The following is a 22,518-nucleotide window of genomic DNA, read 5'->3' as shown; positions in this document are numbered from 1 at the left end:
GTTCGGTATGCTAAAATGGTATGCAAAACTGGCCTTTACGAATAGGAAAATTAACACCTAACGTGTCTTTGATTGTTCAGAGGAAACAAATGAGAATATTCATTTTTCGTCAAGGTAGGTTTGGGTTTGGAAAAAGATACTCAAACTCTACAAACCCGGCCATAGTACCTTTCAAATTAAGGGGGCAACCAGCTGCTGATAAAAACTAGAAGAGCAGCATTCACCCCCACCCCCCAGGCTGCTGGTTCTTATTAACCACAGAGAAGGAAACACAACGAGCAAACCTACAGCACCAATGATCAAAGTGAAACCGATTTTTTTAATCATCTAGCTTAAACAGACGAACACATGCCAGTAAAGCGCATAAAACTAAGTTAATAGCCCTAGCAAGTACTGTCATCCTAACCAAAGACATTTAAACGTCTCAGTGTAATGAATCAAAGGAGACTTGAAGCAAAACAAAAAAGGAGAGACCTTTGCTTTTCGGCGAGGCCTGCACTCGGTGCAGGAAGCGTGTGCCGTTTTGTTTTGGGGAGTGGGCAGGAAGTATACCGAGGGGGAAGAGACCCGTCCCAGCTGCCCCTCCGCAGCCCTTCCCGCAGTCCCGCACCATAGCCCTTCTTTGCCAATAGCCAGGACCAAAGGGGATGCTGGGCACCGGGCCCCTTCCGGGCCCCCGCCTCCGTCTCCCAGGACGCCTTTCACTTGGGACCCCTACAGGAGCTGGACCTCTCCCTCGGGAGCCCAGGCGTTTCGGTTCCCACCGAGAGCCTCAAGTTGCCCCGCAAGAACCAGCCGCCTCCTCCCTGCAGGAGGACGCCCTCGGTCCCGCTCCGAATCAGCCCACACCTGAGTTCCCCGGCACGCCAGCCCTTGCCTGGCCCGGGTCCCGCCGCCCGCCGGCCGGGTTCTCTTGCACTCACCGCGGGGCGGCTCTGGACGCGCCGGCCTGGGACCAGCCGAGCCCCTGGGGGCAGCGGCAGAGGCGGGACCGCAGAGCGCGCGGAGCGCACTGCGGGGGCGCGCCGATGCACAGGCGTGTTCGCGCCCGCGCTCCTGCACCGACTCCCCCCTCCTCACACCCACACGCACACGCGGGCGGCGCGCGCCGGGCCGGCTCCGCCGCGGACACGAGCGCGGGAGCCCGAGGAATCCCTGGAATGAGGGGCCGCCTGCTCCCTCCAGTGCTCTGCCGGGCTCCGCCGGCCTCCGCCAGGCCCGCCAGAACACGCCCCCAAACAGGCCCCTCCCACAGAGCAGGTGGGGCCGAGCCCAGGTGAGCCGGCGGGAGGTGGGGGCGGGGCCAAGCGCGCGGCGATAGGCTCGTTTCCCCTTCCCCGCCCGCCGCACGCCCGGCGGCGGCTTGCACCTACCCAACCGGTGCGGACGCGCTCGGGCTGCGAACAGCCGCAAAGGGCCTGGTGGCGCGCTGGGCGCCCGGGAGGAGGCGCCAGTCCCAGAGGGCGCGTGGAGCCATCGTATCCCACACATCACACCCTCAAGGCCCGGCCAGTGGGACCACACCTTGGGTGCACATGCACAAACCCAAACGAACCTTTCGTGCGCTCCCAGGTCCCTGCTTTCGGGGACCAGGCACGTTCCCCATACGCACACAATTGGCTCTCGCACCCAGTGGACACAGCACACGTGACACCGACGTCCACGGTCGGGCCACACTCTGTACCCCTGGACTAGCTGCCCCTTAACCTCCACAGCCCGCCAGTGCCAGCGCCTTCGAGCCAGACCTGCGACACTTCAGCTACCCTCGGCTTCAGGCCCGCACCGTCCCGACCTCCCGCACAGATCTGCCGGGCAAGCAGCCCCTGGAAGAGCGTACAAGCCTTCGGTCACCTAGGGCTCGGCGTTCACAGCTGGTCACCCGCGGGACAGCGGCGCACGCGGCGCCTCTCGCCTCCCGGGGCTCCGTGCTCCACGGGTCGCCTACCTGGGACCCCACCGCACCCTCTCGTTACCCACACACACCCCCAGCCTCGTTGGCCAGACAGGCCGGCAGCCACACGTACCTGAGGGTACAGGTCGCACTGGCTTGAGCAGGTGTGTGCAAAGGTACCACTGAGATCAGAACGGCCGCTGCAGTCCAGGACACTCAGGCGCGGCTCGGTTTATTCCCATTACAGGATTTTATACTCCACCACGAGACATACACACACACACAAACACACCAGGCTCTGAAGCGTCTTTCCTCCCCCTCCCTCGTCCAGAGGAGGAAGTCCTAGGAAATCAAAACAGTGTGGAAGGGAGGGAGCAGAGGAGGAAGAGACTGAGAGCGGAGTGGAAAGCGTCCCCTCCAACCGCTCACACACCAGTGTTTGCTGTGTTTGGCAAACTCCTGGAGTGCACAACCCAGTCTGCTCTGAAATGTGCCGGGGAGGGGCCGAGGGGAGGAGGTGAAACATTTCTAATTGGTGCAGGTTCTTATTACAACTGCAGCGTAGACATGTGACCACGAAAAGAAAAGGCCTGTCTTTAATTTTTTCCTGTCATTCTCTGGAGATTTAGTGGTGGGGGGTGGGGTGGGGTGGAGGCCTGATACTCCCCCCTCCCCGGCAGCCCTTGCCCCATTGTTTTCTCATACTGCCACAATTAAGAAAACATTTGCTTAACATATCCAGCCACTAACTTCATAAAATAAATAGTCAGAGACTGGACTTCCTCTGGTTTGCTTTAAATGGCTTCATGTTGCTCGCCTCCTGGCTGTTCTCAAACCTGGGTCATTATGAGGAGCTACTACTGTAGGGCTTTCCCTGGGAGAGGTCTCTGCTGAGAGGGAATGATAACCATAAAAATAAATATCAGCTTACATTAATTCTGGGGGGAAATTCTTTGCAGTCTTCAAACTGTTTTCCCATCTATTACCTCATCCAATCTTATCAAGTCACAGCATATTAACTCATTTGATCTTAGCCCCTCTTGGGTAGCAGGACAGGTATTCTTAGCTCCGTTTTACAGCGAGATTTGATGGTTTACCTAAAACAGGTAGAGACATGGTCTGAACCAGAACCTGGGTCTGTCTGGTGGCCCCTCGTGAAATTCACTCTCCTCCAATCCACACAGGGCCCCTGTAGATGGGGCAACCCAGGTGACAAGTCAACCCAAGCATAACTGCCCCTGGTTTCTTGGTTCCTAGATTAAAATTCACAGATTAAAGTTGGGAAGGCTCCCCGTCTTCTCGAAGATATTTTTTTAATTAAATTTATTGGGGTGACATTGGTTAGTTAAATTACATAGGTTTCAAATGTACACTTCTATAATACAAAGATATTTTTAGTTAGACTCCATGTTGGTTCATCAGTAGTCTCAGACTTGGGTAAAAATACTGGGATAGCTCATAAACAGGAGGTTTTCACCTGGCCATGTTAGTACAGGGAATGAGGAAAGAGCGCAGACTGCTTGGGCAGATTTCAGGAAGTGAGGCAAGGTAGAAAAAGGGTTTTGGATTCAGACAGACCTGGATTTGAATCCAAACTCCACCTCCAATTCGTTATAGGACTTTGGGCATGTTATCAAGCCCAGTTTTCTCATCTGTAAAGCAGAGATAATAATTCTTACCTTGAAGAGCCGTTGCAGGGACTAAGTGACTGGGCTGAATGTTCAATGAATATTCACATCTCCTGCCTTCTCTCTTCCTGCGTTAAATCCAGTCCTTCTGGGGCAACTTATAAGTAGGCACTCACCTTAATCATGGAGGAATAGGAACATGATTCGCCCGAGTAATGCAAATGAATAATGATAGCAACAACAATACTACTGCACTTTTATAAAGAGGCTCTAGGGGTTACAAAGTGTTCCCACATATCATTATTTCATTTGATCTTTATGACAACTCTGCCATCTGTATGCTGCTAAATGATTTACATTTGGGGGTCAGTGTGGAGGTCCTAAAGCTTCCTCTTTAATTTCCATCACAGCTTAGCGTGAACCTTACTCTACAGATAAATCTTGGGGACAGAAGCCCTTTTCTCATGGATGTGACCAGTCTTCGACCTTTCCAAGGATTCAGCTCACTGCTTCCCTTACCTCAGCATTACTGTGACTTCGCTCTGGCAACATGTAAGCATGATTGTTTTGTCTGGCTGTTTTAGTTGTGCAGAAGAGAGAGACTCAAATTAACATAAGAAAAAGGGGGTATGCCGTCAAGATGTGGACTGGAGCAGGAATGTGTCTGACACATAGAATATTCACACAATGAAATATTAGCAGCCTAAACAAACAACGTACAGTGGTGACCTGCAACAATAGGGATGAATCTTGACAATAGTAAGTGAAAAAAGTAAGTTCCAAAAGGTTACATACAGCATAATGTCCTATTGGTAATGTTAAAAATAAACTGAGAAATGATTGCAGGAGTACATATACCTGCCATAAAGCTATATAAAAAGGAAGGGAATGATGATGCAAGGATTCAGAATAAGGGGTACCTAGATAAGGGGACTACATGGGATGGATGGGACAGAACCACTTGGTTAGATGTAGGTTATTGTCAAGGTCTTAGTTTTTGAGTGATGGGTTCCAGGATTCACTATTAAAAATACCTACTTAAGTGATATTTGCACAACAATGTGAGTGCCACTGAACTACACATTTAAAAATGGTTAAAATAGTAAATTTTGCTATTATATTTTACCACAGTAAAAAAATATAAGAAGCTAAAGGGGAAAATGGGCAAATTTCTAAAAGCAAAAACAACAAGAAAAAATTTCTTAAGTAGTTAATTAAAAAAGCAAGCTGTACATGGACCAGTGATGAGTATGCATTTCAAACCAAGATTTTGTAGATATACCAAAAGTATTTTTGTTTTTGTTTTGTTTTTTTAATTGGGGAAGGGGAACAGGACTTTACTGGGGAACAGTGTGTTTTTCCCAGGACCCATCAGCTGCAAGTCAAGTTGTTGTCCTTTCAATCTTAGTTGCGGAGGATGCAGCTCAGTGGCCCATGTGGGAATCGAACCGGCAACCCTGTTGCTCAGAGCTCACACTCTAACCAACTGAGCCATCCGGCCACCCCCAAAGTTTATTTTTTTTTTTAAATAAAAGTAGGCCAGCCTGGTGGCTCAGGCGGTTAGAGCTCCACGCTCCTAACTCCGAAGGCTGCGGTTCGATTCCCACATGGGCCAGTGGGCTCTCAACCACAAGGTTGTCAGTTCAATTCCTTGACTCCCTCAAGGGATGGTGGGCTGCGCCCCCTGCAACTAGCAATGGCAACTGGACCTGGAGCTGAGCTGCGCCCTCCACAACTAAGACTGAAAGGACAACTTGAAGCTGAACGGCACCCTCCACAACTAAGATTGAAAGGACAACAACTTGACTTGGAAAAAAGTCCTGGAAGTACACACTGTTCCCCAATAAAGTCCTGTTCCCCTTCCCCAATAAAGTCTTTTAAAAAATAAAATAAAATAAAAAACAAAAGTAATCCAGAAGGAGAAACAAAGTCGGCCCTGAGTTGATCATGGTTGAAGTCAAGTGACGGGAGCAAGGAGGATTGTTATACTGTTCTGTCTACACTTGCACATTGTTTCAAATTTTTCATATCAAAACATTAAAAAGTTAAAAGGAAAAGAAAGTGCAAAGCACAGGAGGATGCTCTATGGACCATGATTCTACCTCCTGCATGGGCCACACTGTCATTGGCACGTCTCCTTCTCTGTTTCTCTGTGCGTCCTCCCCATTTAATTCTTTCTCATCTCTCCGCCAAGGAGCTTCTTCCTCACTTTGGCTCGCTTATTACTCCCCTTTGCTTTTGCTCCCACTGGTAACTGACTCCTTTCATGCCTTCATAGTTCAAATTGCTCGAAGAGAGAATCTGATTCTTCTCTTTTGACTAATCCATAGAAATGCTGCAATCTGATCTACCTTGAAGTCGTGTGTCCATGACGCTCCGTGAAGTCAGGCATGGTCCAGTGATGAGAAATGGAAAGAAATGGCGAGAGGTAGAATTACAGGGTATATAACATAGCTGCTAGTTGGGGGTGGGGGAGGTAGGACGGAACCAAGACTGACGTGACTAGTGCAACACATTGCAAGGCTCTAAGGAATTCAATTAGGTAAGAATAAGATGTTTGCCTTTCCAATTGCTCCTTATGATTTTTTAAGGATCCCCAATTAGTATTGTTAAAAAAAAAATTCCACACCAAATTTCCAATAAGTAGTTTATTTTTCAATTTGTCTTTCCATGTCCTACTTCCAAGGGGTGAATAAGGGACACACCAATGGCTGCCAATCTGAAATGCTGGTAGTGTGCATAGACTCTTACTGTTCTCAATGCACTAACCTGTCTACGAAGAACGTCTTTTTCTACTCCATGTCCCCCTTTGCTTATGATGTGCTCACAGGAATCTCTTGGTCTTCCTTTCTTTTCTTCCCTCCACTTGTTCCACAAAGAAGGCAGAAGATGTAGTTCAGACTAAGTCTCCAGGAGACAGCATGAACCCAGGGAAGTCATTTTACACTTCTGGGTCTAAGTCTCCACGTCTGTGAGGAGCTTAGACCAGATCAGGTTTAGCAAACAGGTTTCATCTTGAGCACCAACTCCGCTTGGAGCCTCTCTTAAGAAGGACTCTAGGGCTGGCCCGATGGCTCAGGTGGTTGGAGCACCGTGCTCCTAATGCAGAGGTCGCTGGTTCTATTCCCACGTGGGCCAGTGGGCTGCGCCCTCTACAGCTAAGATCGTGAACAACGGCTCTCCCTGGAGCTGGGCTGTCGTGAGCAGTCAAAGGTCGGCGTGGGCTGCTGCTGTGTGCTGCCATGGGCTACGGTGTGCTTCCATGAGCGGCTGGCAGCCAGGGAGAGCTTCCAGGAGCTGCTGTGAGCAGTAAACCGACTACCGACTGGCGACCGACTGCCTCAGCCAGGTGGAGCACAAGGCTCATAATACCAACATGGGCCAGGGAGCTGTGTCCTACACAACTAGACTGAGAAACAATGGCTTGAACCAGAGTTGGTGGGAGGCAGAAGAAGCAGGGAGGGGAAGGACTCTAAAGCCATAGGTGAGGTTCAGTTAAAAAAAAAAAGTGTCAAGATCGATTAGTAATGTCTGCTATGGGAGAGGAATAGGAACTGATAAACCAGTTATTTGCCTCTTTTTTTTTTTAATCTAGAAGAGCTCTACAACTCCCTTCTAGCAATAACTTCTATCTTTTCTCATAGAGTGAGAATAGGTGAATTTCTACTTTTCTGGGGCCCAACGTAACCAGTGGAAAAACTCAAATGGTCTTATTTCAACGAGAGAACACAGAAAAAGAAATGATCTAAAATCCAGATGGGTACTAGACTTATCAGGGGGGATCACTTCATGAATTATATAAATGTCTAACCACTACTCTGTACACCTGAAACTAATATAAAATAATATAAATGTCAACTACAATTGAAAAATTAAAAAATAAAGAAAAAAAGAAATGCTCTAAAATCATAATGATACCTAACATTTAATACTTACTACGGTCCCAGCACTGTTCTAAGTGCTTTAAGACAATAATTGAATTTAAGCATTACAAGAGCCCTATGAGATAGGGGCTGTAAATTTCCCATTAAGCAAATGAAGAAACTGAAGCATAGCGACATTAAATAACTTGTCCAAAGTTTTAAAGGCAATAAGGGTGCAATTAGAATTAAACCCTGGCCATCTGATTCTGGAGCCATATGCTTAGCCTGTCACTTCACATCAGCCGTCCCCTGGGAGCTTGCTAGTAATACAGACTCTCGGGACCCCCTACCCCACCCAGACCTACCACATCAGAATCTGCATTTCAGCAAACTCCCCAGATGATTCATACTCACATTACACTTTGAAAAGCATAGTGTGTACCATGTTGCTTCCTGAAAGGACATTAGCTACCATTACTACATGTTTACAATATGCATGTATTGTGCTAAGCATTATGCCTATATAATTGCATTTGATCCACATAAAAATCATAGAAGGGAATTCCTATAAGATTAATGAATTGATAAATGTCAATATCCTGGTTGTGCTATTGTACTTAGTTTTGCAAGATGTTACCACTGGGGAAAAGGATACAAGGGATCTCTCTGTATTAGTTCTTAAAATTGCACGTGAATCTACAAGTCTCTCAAAATATAAGGTATAATTTAAAAATCCTGTGATGTAGGTTTTATTTTTCCTACTTCTACCATTGAGGAAATAGAAGATTTAAAGAGGCTAAGTAAGAAGCTCTGTTAGTAATTCAACTTAACAAATAAGTATTGAGGTCCTACTCTGTGCAAGGCCCTGTTCTACTCGTAGGCACTGGGGATATAGCAGTGAACAAACACTGCCCTTATTGAACTATCATTCTTGTGCGGGTGGTCAGAATTCAAATCCAGAACTGGCTTGCCAAGTCCTCTGCTGCTCAGATTTCAGAGATATGGTCACCGGATCGGAACGTGGTAAATAATAGAACTATGAATGGTTAAAACATTAGCAAAATTTCTAGGCAGATGTGTACGAAAGCATCTAACAGTGCAAGGCACTCAGTCAATTCCCTTCCTTTCCTTGCAACCATCTCAGAGCCCAGAAATGAGCCTCACCTCCACTGTGACCCAACAGGGATTTTCCCCTTCACCCAACTGGATAGAGTCCAGTGACGGGGCCATTGTGAGTGGTAGTAACCTAAGCCTCCAGCTGCTTGTGGAATTCGATGAACTGTGCTTGAGGGCGATGTTCCAAGGTTCAAAGAGGTACCATTAGAAACCTGTCAAAAAGTCAGTGGTGAGCATTTTTCTGAACATCAGCTCTTTTCACAGCATGGTTCTGAATGAAACCCCTTAAGCAAGACCAGATTTATGGCCAGAACAATGACTCAGACCTCGGATCTCTGAGTGATATCTAACACTGATCCAACGATTGGATTTGTCCTCACACAAGGAATTTTCCTTCAAATACTATAAGAACAATTCAGCTTGGCAATATATTTTTGCTGTCTTTCTTAGAGACAAATTTCAGTGTGCTGGGGGCTGGAGATAATAAGAGCAATTTTCCACAGAAAAGAATGTTGCAGATGCTGGATTCAAGGCTAGCTAGTGTTCAGCCACAGTTAACTTGCTACCTCTCAGACTGGTTTGAGTTGGGGAACTTAGCAAAATGAGTGCGTGTTTCGCTTCTGAATGTGGATTCAACTCAAAGGACACCACTACCTCAGAGAGAAATTCTTCAAACCGAAGTTGCCATGCCTCTCTTGGCTCCAATTTCTTCTTTTGCATTCAGCTCTTACGAGCATGTGCTATATATAGGCAGGAAGAAAGTAAACAAGGAAGGAAGGAGATCAACATTACTGGATGCCAACTACAGGCAAACACTGTGCTGAGCATTCTCATTTAAAGCAGTGCTATCCTGTGAGGAAGACTCCATTCTACAGATGAGAAAGCGGAGACTTAGAGGGGGTAGTACATACTTGCATACTCAAGTGCAACTACTTGAGTAGTGCAAGACCAGGATTTAAATCTGCTGGCCTAACTACTCATTCAACAATCTTAAAAATACCACTAAGTTTACCCGGGAACGACCCCTTTGACAATCTCTAAATAAATCACTGAATCTACTCTCATAGGCCTACACTTCAATTCTGAAGGGAAATAGCTCCTCCTGGTTTCCTATCCCTATGGACTGGCATGTGGAATTGGAATTTACTGGGGTTCCAACATCATTTTGGACATTGTCAAAGGATGGAGAAGCCTGTGGCAGATGAGACTTGCTAAGACTTCGGCATCAGACAGACCAGAGTTCAAACCTTGGTTCTACCATTTTCTGGCTTTATTACACTGGGTACAACATTGTACACGGATCAAACTTCAGTTTTGTCACCTATACAATGGGGATGATTCCTTCTTAGAAATGTGTTTATAAGACATATGTAGACACAGAAAGACAAATAGTGTATGATCTCACTTATATGCAGAATCTAAAAAAGAAAAAAGAAGCCAAACTCTTAGAAAAAGAGATCAGATTTGTGGTTACCAGAGAAGGGAATGGTGAGAGGAGGGGGAATTGGGTGAAGATGGCCAAAAGGTACAAACTTCCAGTTATAAAATAAATGAGTACTAGAGATGTAATATATCACGTAATGATTATAGTTAACACTGTTGTAGTATAGTTGTAAGTTGTTATGAGATGAAATGCTAAGAGTTCTCATCACAAGGAAAAAAATTTTTTTTCTTTTTCTTTTTGTATCTATATGAGATGATGGATGTTAATGAAACTTATTGTGGTAATCATTTCACAATATATGTAAGTCCAATCATTGTGCTGTATACCTTAAGTTTATACAGCGCTGCCTGTCAATTATAGCTCAATAAAACTGAAAGAAAAACAAAGAAAAAGCTCTAACTGAAATTTTTAAAATTTCAGGGTCTTAAAATTTTTTAAGTACTTTAAAAAAATATTAACATTAATCACTGTTTTTTCCACTTCATCATTCATCCAATTGAGTTTACAGCTGATTACTTAAGACAGCTTTAAAATCCAAGTCAAACTTGCTTAGACTGATGAATTCATATTCGCTTGTCATATTCGCATATTTAAAAAAGGGGGTGTGTGGTTTTTCACAAAGGTGGCACCGAAAGCAAAGAAGAAAGCCCCTGCCCCTGCCAGAGCCGAAGCCAAAGCAAAGGCTTTGAAGACAAAGAAAGGCATCCACAGCCACACACAAAACAGAAGATCCGCATATCACCCACCTTCCAAAGGCCTAAGAGACTGAGGCTCCGAAGGCAGCCCAAGTATTCTCGGAAGAGCGCGCCCAGGAGAAACAAGCTTGACCACTACACCATCATCACATACCCCTAACTATGGAGTCAGCCATGAAAAAGATGGAAGACAACAATACACTGTGCTCATTGTGAATGTCAAGGCCAATAGCACCAGATCAAACAGGCTGTGAAGAAGCCCTATGACAGAGACAGGAGCACATCTGCCATGTTTGAAGAACTGAGTGAAAGTCAGGCAGGTTGGTATGTGAGGGGGAAAGAGGTTTGAGATAAAGATGGGGAAGTAGACAGGCTATTGTAAGGAATTCAGACTTTAATCTACACGCAACATGAAGCCATTTGAGGGAATTTAGGGAAAGGAGTGACATGATTTACATTCCTAAGAGATTTTTCTGATGCTCATGTAGAGAATAGACTATGGAAGGTGTTTGAATCCTTTTGGGGTTGCTATAACAAAAATACCATAGACTGGGTGGTTTAAACAACAAACATTTATTTCTCATGGTTCTACAGGCTGGGAAGTCCAAGACCAAGGCACTCAGCATACTTGGTGTCTGGTGCAGACTGGCTTTTTGGTTCTTAGATTCTCACATGGTAGAAGTGGTACGGTACCTCTCTGGGGCCTCTTATAAGAGCACTAATCCATTAATAAGGGTTCTACCCTCATGACCTAACCACTTCCCAACGGCTCCACCTCCAAATACAATCACACTGGGTTTCAACATATGAATTTGTGGAGGGAGGACACAGACATTCTGTCAATAGTAGGCAGGGAAATCAAAGCGAAGAGATAAATTGAGACTTCTACAATCTTTCAGATAAGAGAGGATAGTGGTTCAAAATAGAATAAGAGTTTAATGAAAACAAGTGGACAATTTGAAATATAGTTTGGAGATAGATGTACTTGTTAAGGTAATGCCAGATACTATAACAGATAACCCCCAAAACTTGGTGGTTTTCATATAAAGTCCAAAGAGGGATACTAGAAGAGCAAGTGTCTCTCCTTCAAGTGGTAACTCAGGGACCCAGAATCCTTCATTTTGTGACTCTGCCAACCCCTGGGGCCCCAGAATCCTTTGCAGGATCCTCTTTTTCTAGCAAATAGATGGAGGAGAGCGTGGAGAAGGCATACATGCTTCTTAGGCACTTGGTCCTGAGTGTGGCACGTCCACTTATAGCCCGTTGATGAGAACTAGTCACATGGCTTCACCTGGGTGATGGGGAGCTAGGAAATGTAGCCCCTGAGTGGGCAGCCACTTCCCATCTTCCCATCAACAGTTCTACACAGTTTCCATAGAAAGGGAGACAGATCTTTGAGGTCAGCTGATAGAATTGGCAGATTTTCTGGTGGATTACACGTATGGGCTGAAGGAAAGTGAGACACTGAGGATGACTCCTTGACTTTTGGCCTGAGCAAAAGCAGACGGTTGTCATTAACTGAAATGGGAAGTTGGGGGAGGAGTAGATTTATACTGGGAGCAGGGGGAGTCAAGAGTTCCATTTTTGGATATATATAGTACAAGTTGCCTATGAGACATCCAACAGGAAATATTGAAAAGGCAGTTGGGTATATGAGCTAGGACTACAGAGGAGGGGTCAGGACTGAAGACTTAAATGTGGCGTTTTCCCTTTACCCAGTGGATTCTGATCCTAACACCTCCTTATATAGTGAGCCCCTCATTGCCTTGAACTTCAGTGCATTAACTGCATCAAGCATAACTTCACTCTTTTATTAGAGATAATGTTTGTAATTCTATTATTCATGAAATGATAGCTATTACTACTACATGCATTCACTCATTCGACACCTAGTTTATTGAGTGTCTACTATGTGCTGGGTAAGTATGATTAGCAGGGAAGAAGACACAGTCTCTGCCTCACGAAGATTGCATTCTAGTAGGAGAAGATAGATAATAAACAAACAAAGAAGTATATGCAGTGTGTCAGGTTCCCTGGAGAACAACAGGGCAGAGTGAATGAAGTTGGGGGCTGGAATTACTAGAAGCAGAAAGACGTCTATAAGGACTATTAGAGCAGAAACTGGAAGGAAGTGGAGGGAGTAAATCGTGTGTCTATGTGGGGGAAGACTGTGCCTGGCAAGTGCAAAGGCTCACAGGCAGAAGAGAACCTGGCACGTTCCAAAACCAGCCAGGAGACCAGTGTGGCTGGAATGGAGTGGGAACAGGGAAGAGTGGTAGGGGATGGTCAGAGAGGTGGGAGGTGGGCAGATCATGCAGTAGCCCAAACAGGTTTTTTACCCCCAGCTCCTTCATGTAACTGGAGAAGGAGGAAGAAAAACAAACCTATTTCTCGGTACAGAAATCTTTGCAGAGAAAGCAATGGACAATCAAGAACTTCCCACGCAGTTCCCAAAGTGAAACACCTTCAAAGTGGAGGACCTGCAACCAAAATAAGAAAGGGTAACAGTGTCATAATATGGAGCACAGAATGCACAATTTTTCCTCCTGCAGTAGGTTTTCTTCACAGTTAATTACAGCCACATGTGAAGCACGACAAGGAAGCATTTTTAGCAAGCGCCATCAGAGACCTGGACAAACGCTTCCCATCTTTCATGCTTGGAGCAAAACCAGTTGTGTGATTAGCCCAGGAGGACGGGAACATAAAAATACTGCTACGATAAAAACTGTTTTCTGAATTTCAACTCCAAAAACAGAGCCAGAGGCCTTTTATTAGCTTGTTTTCATAAACATCAGAAGAATCTGGTTTAAATGAAAAAAATATTTTTTTTTTCAAGAAGACACGGTTTCTCTATTAAATTGCCTTGCATGGTTTTCTCCTGATGTGCCCACTGTAGTGAGGACCATGAAACAAAAATAATAGCAGCGGAAGCTGGGGCTTTTATCCCTGATCTTGATCACAGTGGGACCTCATTAAACGCTGCTCATCAATAACCATAAACATGTCAACAGGGCTTTATGGTTGATGCTCATGAGGTTGTCTTATCCAATGCTGACATCTCTGGAATTGGTCCCGTTTTCTCTGTTTTATAGGGGAATGTGCATAGTGGACATTGCCGGGGGGTTGGCTCCCCAGCATCTAGAGATCCTTCCTATTTGGGGGAAATTCTCCATGGACTAAATCTACAGGAACCAAGAGAAGCCACGTGGCCCCTCCCGAGCAGCCGGGAGGTAGGCAAACCACCGAGGCTCAACCACTGGATGTTCCTATCCTCAATCTTCTTCAGAGAATGATTTGAAAGCTTGGTGGTGGCAGCAGCAAGAATCCTGGAATGGCAGTACCTGGACCGAAGTGCTGAATCCAGTGCTGTGAGAGTCAGAGCTTCTCCCCCCCCCCCCCCCCCCCAGGCAGCTCTGGAGGCAGCCCTTGGCCACCCTCTCTAGCTCCTGACCACTTCCTAAGTCGGGTTCTCTACCCTTCCCCTCTGTTCTTCAGCTACCCAATATCCATCCAATAAACGCCATTTATGCTTATGCTTATATTAACCAGGGAACACGTCTGCTGACTATAACTCAGAACCTTATGTTAATCTTAAGTAATTTGCAGACTCCCATTCATGAACAAAAATTCCCCTAGACTCCCAGAGTTGACTTAGATTATTTTTGTTCTCATATGACATAAATAAGTATACCATAAAACTAACTATAAACTCCTTAGAGGCTTGTAGCTTTTAAGCAACTATAAAACACAAACACATTTGCAAGTAATGCCACAAAATCAGTAATGTTGAAATTAACAGCATTAACTTACTATGGCAGATGATGTGTGGTTTCGTGAAACGACATAGCTATTAGTAATGTGAAGATGGAACTGACTGACTAATATGGGTTCATATGTTTGTTTTTTAACTACAATGGGCCACTTAATGACAGAACTTTTCTACCTCTTTTTTCCATTCAAACCATAGTGGACATTCCATTCATACAGCTTGTCTTGAGGTCATTTTCTCTTTACTTTGCATGGGCACATCATTCACAAATGAAAACTACTGATGTTCTTTTGTTATTGGGCTGGGACAATTAAAATTTTTTACTTAGCTCCAATGTCATTGTAAATAGGTACAAATGCAAATACAGGGCCTGAAAGAAGCTAGAAGCGTCATCCAGAATACCAAATATTTGTTTCAATGATTTTATTTTTAACTGGGGAATATTGGGGAACAGTGTGTTTCTCCAGGGCCCATCAGCTCCAAGTTGTTGTCCTTCAATCTAGTTGTGGAGGGCGCAGCTCACTGGCCCATGTGGGAATCGAACCAGCATCCCTGTTGTTCAGAGCTTGCACTCTAACCAACTGAGCCATCCGGCCTCCCTCAATGATTTTTTTAAAAGATTAACATCAATAATACTGAATTTTGAAAATTCTCACGGAAAACTCATAAATTCCTAAAAATACATTTGTGAAACTCCAGTTTCAGAAATCATGACAAAGTACTTAGGGGTGTAAGCTTTACAGTTAAAAATAATCCTGGTTTTGAATCCTAACCTCACCCTTGAATAATCTTGGAATCTTGAGCAAGTTATTTGATCTCTCTGCGACTTAACAATTATTGTTCTGTAAACGGGAACAATAATACCCTTCTTTGTGCTCACTTCAGCAGTACATATACTAAAATTGGAATGATACAGAGAAGATTAGCATGGCCCCGGCGCAAGGATGACACACAAATTTGTGAAGTGTTCCATATTTTTTCAAACAAGAAGTGTATTGGCAAGGATGTGGAGAAAAGGGGCCTTCGTGCACTGCTGGTGGGCTTGCAAATTGGTACAGCCACTATGGAAAACAGTATGGAGGTCCCTCAAAAAATTAAAAATAAAACTACATTATGATGCAGCAATTCCCCTTCTGGGCATTTATCCTAAGAAATCCAAAACACTAATTCACAAAAGTATATGCACCCCTATGTTCATTGCAGCAATAGTCAAAATATAGAAGCAACCTAAGGGTTCATCAATAGACAATTGGTGGTACATACGAGTATATACAATGGAATGTTACTTGGTCATAAAAAAGAATGAAATCTTACCATTTGCAACAACATGGATGAACCCTGAGGGTCTTGTGCTAAGTGAAATAAGTCACAGTCACACAGAGAAAGACAAATACCATATGATCTCACTTACATGTGGAATCTAAAAAACAAAATATATGAACAAACAAAACAAAAACAGACTCATAAATACAGAGAACTGATGGTTGCCAGATGGGGGTGAGAGGGTAGGGGCCTGGGTGAAAAAGGTGAAGAGATTAAGAAGTACAAATTGGCAGTTACAAAATAGTTACGGGGTTGTAAAATACAGCCTAGGGAATATAGTTAATAATATTGTAATAACTATGTACGGTGCCAGGTGGATACTAGACCTATTGGGGGGATTACTTCATAAATTATATAAATGTCTAGCCACTATGCTGTACACCTGAAACTAATATAATATTGAATGTCACCTGTAATTGAAAAATAAAAAATATTTTTAAAAAATACCCATCTTTTAGGATAGTTGTATGAAACAAAATGATTGTGTAGCTATTCAATAAATGGTATTAATTATTGTTTCTGATGTCCTAATTGATATTCAGATTGTTTAATATATTTTTGTCCCAGTTCATACAACCAGTTGGTCACAGAGACAAAGCTGGAACCCAGATCCTCTCAACACTTAGCCCTTTGCTCTTTACGTGATCTGCGCTGAGCAGTGTGTGCTGCCTCCCGGGGCAGCTGCAGACCGGGCAGGGCTGTGCTCAGAGGCAGCTGCTGGATTTACACTCTGCAGAAAATCTCTCAGTCCCCAGGTTGATTCCATTGATGATTCTTCTTTAAAAAATAAGAAATAAAAACTGATCACATTATTCCCCTACCTGAAAACTCCTATGTCCTACTCCTTATACCTGTGGTTCTCTAAATGGGGTCCCCTGATCCTCAGGGACTTGTTAGAAAGGCACATGCAAATTCTCAGGCCCCATATCAGACATCCTTAATCAGAGACTCTGAGGGGGTGGGGGACACAAGCTGTCTTTTAACAAGAGCCACAGATCATCCTGACGCGAGAAAGTCTGAGAACCACTGCTTTATAGGACCACGTCCAAACATAGAACGGCATTCAAGGCTCCTCCTGTTCTGGTCTCAGCCTACTTTTCTAGCCTCTTCTAACACTCCTGCAAATACCTTATGCTCCAACACCATTAGACTTTACTCTGTTTTAAACGTGACAGGCCCTTTTACAGCTTGGTACATGCAGTGCAGTTCCCTGAATTGAGTAATTTCTTCCAAAGGTCTGTTCCTCTCTGAAGCCTTCCCTGGTGCATCAGGCTGGATGTGTGGCTCTGCTGCCTTTATGTCATACTTCATTACACACACAGGCAGCTACCATGCGATATGGTCACTAACTAGTTACATGCTTGCCTCCACACCTAGATTACAAGAGCCTTGTGTTTGAGACGTCTGGGTACCAATCATTATCCATTGTCTCCTAGTCCCAACAAGACAATCCCAATTTCCCAGCTCCCTTGCAGCTAGGAGTGGTCCATGACATGCAAACGGAAGCTGATGGGTGCAGCTCCCAGGAGAGTTCCCTAAAGGGACTCCGGGAGCTTGCCAATTCAGCAATTCAGTGCAGGTCCCCTGCTGCTCTTCCTTCTTCCTCCTTACGTGACGTGACGTGAGCTGCAATGTCCACCTTGCAACTATGGGGTAAACTTGAGGATGTGCTAAGAATAGTGGAGGAAAAAGAGAGTAGGAGCCTGGGACATTGGTCACATTGCGAGGCCACTGCACCAACTCTGGAACTTTGTCCCCAGTCTTCAGGTTACATGATACCCAAATAGATCCTTTTCTTATTGGAACCATTGTTCTTTTTCCCCAGGGTTTGACAATGCAGTTTCTCAAAGGCAGGGCCGTCTTATTCATGGCTGAATCTACTGCCTGGCACGGTGCCTGACCCATAGCACATGCTTAATAAATGCATGTGGTAGGAATGAAAGAACAAATCCTTATTATTTCTGCTGCAAGAAGAACCAGAGCTCATATATTGGGCCAAAAATTGCCTTCCTGGAAAGTCTGGGAAACCACATCAGGTTTAAAAATAAAAAGACAGATCTTTTAAATTTTATTTTAAATTAAAATGTCACAGTTGTAACTTAAACCAGGATAACATTATCCTACCATTGGACAGAAAATAGGTGCTAAACGAAGACATGTGTCACTCCTGCTTAAAATCCCTCAATAGTTCCTCATAGCTCTTAAAATAAAGTCCTAAATCCCTAGTGTTTTCTGGCTTCCCGCTGCCTCTTTTTCTTGATTTTTTATAATAATTGTACATTCACATGTCATTATAATAAATAATACAGAGAGACCCCATATACCCTCTGCCCACTTTCCTCCAATGCTAACATCTTGTAAAACTATAGTATAATATTATAACCAGGACGTAATCATTGATACAACCCACCACTCTTATTCAGAGTTCCTAGTTTTATTTGTACTCATTTATGTGCATGTGTGAGTGTTTAGTTCTATAACATTTTATCATGTGTGTAGGGCCCTGAATCCACCTCCAGTCAAGATGTAGAACGTGTTATCCATTGCTATGATCACGCTCGCCTCCCTCCTGCTATGCCCTCTCTCTCCATCTCTGACCCCTGGCAACCAACACTTTGTTCTCCATTTCTAAAATTTTGTCATTTCAAAATGTTATATACACGGAGTAACACAGTTTGCGATCTTTTGGGATTGGCTTCTTTCACTCAGCATGATTCCCAGGAGATCCAACCAAGTTGTTGTACGTGTCAATAGTACATTCCTTTTATTGCTGAGTAATACTCCACAGTATAGATGGACCACAGTTTAACCATTCACCTGTTAAAGGACATCTGCACTCTTTCCAGCTTGGGGCTACTACAAATAAAGCTGCTATGAACATTCTTGTACAAGTTTTTGTGTGAACATGCCCACAGCCTTTGATCCCTTTTCTATGATTGGGGAGTTCCCTCCTTTATGAGTCCTGCCTACTGAAGATAGAAGCCAGAAAAACGCATTTTTCCAACGTGCATCTGGGGAGCTCAGGCTCTGTCCATCAGATAGCCATGTGAGATTCTGTTAGAAGTGGGCTATGTGAAGAAGCAAGCTCTCCAGAGAATCCATTTTTAAAACAAGGATGAGAACAGAGGAACCCTGCTTTGGTGGGGGCAGCCATGACGGAGGTTTGGGTGTCTGTGTCACTGTAGCCAGTGAGCTCCTGTGACCATACCAGCAGGGTGGTAGCAATGGGGTCTTTGCTAAAGGTCCTGTGGGGTGGTTTGGGCATTGTTTATGGTCCCGTGGGTTCCAAACCCCACTCTCTGGCCCTCTTGGAGATAGGAACTACCTAATATTCTTTTCCAAATTTATTTTCTGCTTACATAAACTTGAGTGGATTCCATTGTTTGCAACTAAGAACTCTAAACACTCTCCCTTTCTAGCCTCATGTCTAGTCATTCCTATACTCAGTGCTGCAGCTATCCTAAACTACTCAGTTTCCCAAATATAACTGACTGGCATCTCGTGCTTCCCTTGTTATGGTGCTTGTCACATTGTATTATTATCACCTATTTACTTATCCGTCTCCCTCTAGGAACTGTAAGCCTGATATCCCCAGCCTCTATCACGCTTCTACCGCCCTTAGTATATGCTAAGTGCATATTCAAATACTTGCTTATCTTTATCTCTGATGAGATAAGAACCGTGCTTGTGACCTGTACTATTATGACCACTTAACCCTCTGAACTAAAGCTTCCTTAGCTATCAAATGGAAAAACATGGCTCAGAGAAGGGCAGTTTTAAAATTAGTGGCATCAACAAACAAGCAAACAAACAACCTGATTAAAAAACAGGCAAAGGTCTTTGATATTTCTCCAAAGAAGACATACAAATTGCAAATAACCACAGGAAAACATGAAATGCTCACCATCACTAAACACTAAGGTAATGCAAATAAAACATGCAGTGAGCGACCACCTCACACCTATTAGGATAGTTGCTATCAAAAAAACCCAGAAAACAGTAAGTATTGGCAAAGATGTGGAGAAATTGGAGCCCTTGTGCAGTCAGTGGGAATGTAAAATGGTATAGCAAAAATGGTATAGTTATGGAAAACACATGGTAATGCCTCAAAAAGTTAAAAATAGAACTACCATCTGATCCAGCAACCTCACTTCTGGGTATAGACCCAAAAGAACTGAAAGTAGGGATTCAAGATATGCCCATGTTCATAGCAGCATTATTTGCAAGTCAAAGGTGGAAGCAACCCAAGTATCCATTGATGGATGAATGGATAAGCAAATTCGGTATGTAAATATAATGGAATATTATTCAACCTTCAAAAGGAAGGCAATTCTGACAGATGCTATACCATGGAGGAACCTTGAGGACATTATGCTAAGTGAAATAAGTCAGACACAAAAGACAAATTCTGATTTCACTTATATGAGGTAGCTAGAGTATTAAAATTCATAGAGACAGCACACAGGATGGCGGTTGCCAGGGACTAGGGGAATCCTATATCCATATACCTTGGGTCCCTGCCACTAAGGCCTGTTTCCTTTGTTTTACAATGAGCAGGATCCCCAGTAGAGCCCCTGAATTCTGTACAACTCCAACCTACATAGGGAAGCCAGTCCATTGTTGCTACAGTTGGTCAGGATCTGCTGGCAGATATTTTTTCCTCTTTAAGCAATTTATTCCTTTTTACTCACAGTTGTGTTCAGTGCACATCAAGTCCATAATATGAGAAGTTACTATGAATCAAAGCATAAATACACAAACACAATGTACAAGCCCCAACAGATGTACACAGACTGGATATGAAGCACAGGAAGTGGTCATTCATACCCATCGTTCCTTGAATTCTGTCGGATCTGCTTGTTCCCATGTTGCTTTCTAAAGATGGCAAGAACTGACTTTGGTTGTTAAGACTACTGTGGCCATATTGGATACTGGAACATCTTAGCATAGGTGTGTGTCCTTAGCATCGGTGTAGTTCCTATCTCCTAAAATGGAGATGTGAAATGGAGTGTCTATTTCTAAAAAGGTTTTTCTATATTGAGGCAGTTGGAAAACATCTGCAGTTGATCCTTGAGCAACATGGGTTTGAACTGAACGGGTCTACTTCCACGTGGATTTTTTTTCAATAAACACCTGCAGTATTTCTGAGCTGCAGTTGGGAGTCTGCAGAAGTGAAGGCCGACTGTATATATTGATCTGCCCCATTTTATATAAAGGACTTGAGCATCTATGGATTGTGGTATCTGCAGAGGGTCCTGAAACCAATTCCCTGTGGATACTGAGGGACAACTGCCGTAGTTCTGTTTTGAGGGAGTCAAAAGACTTTCAAATGTATGGGGGTCAGCATCCCTAACCCCTGTATTGTTCAGGCATCAACTGTACTTTCCAGAATCAAGCCCACATTTGGTTTTGGACCTTCTTAGACCCATGTTCGAACCATCTGAAAATACCAACTGATTGTGACAGACATTCTGATTGTGACTTAGACTCGTATCCTAACTCAGTAAAATCTGTTGAAAATTTTTGATGTCAACAAACTAAAGTCCAGTTCACTCCCAACTCACCAGATGTACAGGTTCAGATACTAGTTGTGTAGGTCAAGACTCTTTTTCATCCATAATAATTGATTTTCCTGTGGAATGAAAGCATCCAGAGAGAATGATCTCAGACAGGGCTTGCTCCCAATGACCTACCTGTCACATGGAGGCCCTAGTTACTCTCTCTCTCTCTCTCTCTCTCTCTCTCTCTCTCTCTCTCTCGCCCTCCCCCCCCCACACACACACACACAGCTCTCCTTCCCACGGGACCTGATTTATCTGCAGGAACCCATGCTCTGCTTTTATGGTAGCAAAACAGCAATTACAGATCCAGGTCACATACTCTCACCACAACATCCACAGAGAGAGAAAGGGTCTTTTCCAGAAGTTTCCAAAGGAGACTTAACTCAGGAGCCTGAGCAAGCATCTCCTTGGATGTCATTGGTTGTGTCCAGCCCTGAGCCAAATGCTGTAGGAGGCAAGTACCTCACCGTGACCAGTAATCACTGCTCTAGTGGGGTCAGTCTCCCAAAACCACGTGGCTGAGAATGGGGGAGAATGAACCCCCCACAGAACAATCAGAGCAGTGTTGGTAGAAGATGGGGGGAGACCCTGGAAGGCAACCAGCACATTTCCTTCTGAGCTTCCTCCACACTTTGAACTGACCAGCTCGACCCTGGAATGTCCATTCGGGACGTTGATTACTGAAACTGCCTTCTGTATTTGCCACTGTTGATCCTACTTGAAATTCCTTACTTTAAATGTTCTCGACGCTGGCTATCATCTGAGTACATCAAAGTGGAGAATCTTACACTTACCCAGAGGATTCCGATTTGTTGGGTATGAGGTTGGAGCAGGGGCAGGCATCTGTACATTTACAAAACATCTTGAGTTGACTTTGATGCAAGCAGCCTCAACTGAGAAGCACTGCACTAGGCTGCTGTGACATCACCCCCTCTGGGCCCACTCCTTCATTCCGCAAGTATTTACTGAGTGTGTACTAGGCGCCTGACACTCAGGTAGGTGTTGAACATACACAGATGAACAAGGCAGGCAAGCTCATTGTCCTTACGGAGCTTTATTTTAGTGAGGGCTGTGGAGAGAAGCAAATAAACAAGAAAATGGTCCAAAGATTTTAGTGCTATGAACCATAAAGGAAATAAATCAGGATGAAGTGATAAGAGGAATAGAGAACTATCCTAGAGAGGATGGTCAAAAATGGCCACCCTGCATTATGCACAGTAGCCAAGAT

The 22,518-nt window shown here is 44.2% G+C and overlaps 1 protein-coding gene and 1 non-coding gene across 4 annotated transcripts in view; one reads left to right on the top strand and one right to left on the bottom strand.

Moving 5' to 3' along the window:
* Positions 1–2,312, bottom strand: part of VGLL4 (vestigial like family member 4) — a 143,894-nt gene extending 141,582 nt beyond the window's left edge. The window contains exon 1 of one of the 3 annotated variants that reach the window (XM_019732657.2): positions 2,025–2,312. The gene's annotated coding sequence lies outside the window, so the exon portion shown is untranslated. Of the gene's footprint in view, positions 1–849; positions 869–923; positions 1,187–2,024 lie in introns of those variants that run through there. The other 2 variants (XM_019732658.2, XM_074312984.1) reach the window with 2 other exon arrangements.
* A 12,966-nt stretch (positions 2,313–15,278) lies between these two features.
* On the top strand, positions 15,279–15,385 carry LOC141567396 (U6 spliceosomal RNA). Its single transcript, XR_012489980.1, has one exon. It is a non-coding gene; the product is annotated as a U6 spliceosomal RNA (small nuclear RNA).
* Positions 15,386–22,518: the final 7,133 nt, after the last annotated feature.

This window comes from Rhinolophus sinicus, linkage group LG10 (genome assembly GCF_036562045.2).
Source record: "Rhinolophus sinicus isolate RSC01 linkage group LG10, ASM3656204v1, whole genome shotgun sequence".
In the NCBI taxonomy this organism is placed as follows: Eukaryota; Metazoa; Chordata; class Mammalia; order Chiroptera; family Rhinolophidae; genus Rhinolophus; species Rhinolophus sinicus.
Note: the sequence above shows the minus strand (reverse complement) of the source record. Positions and strands in the feature narration are given on the sequence as shown.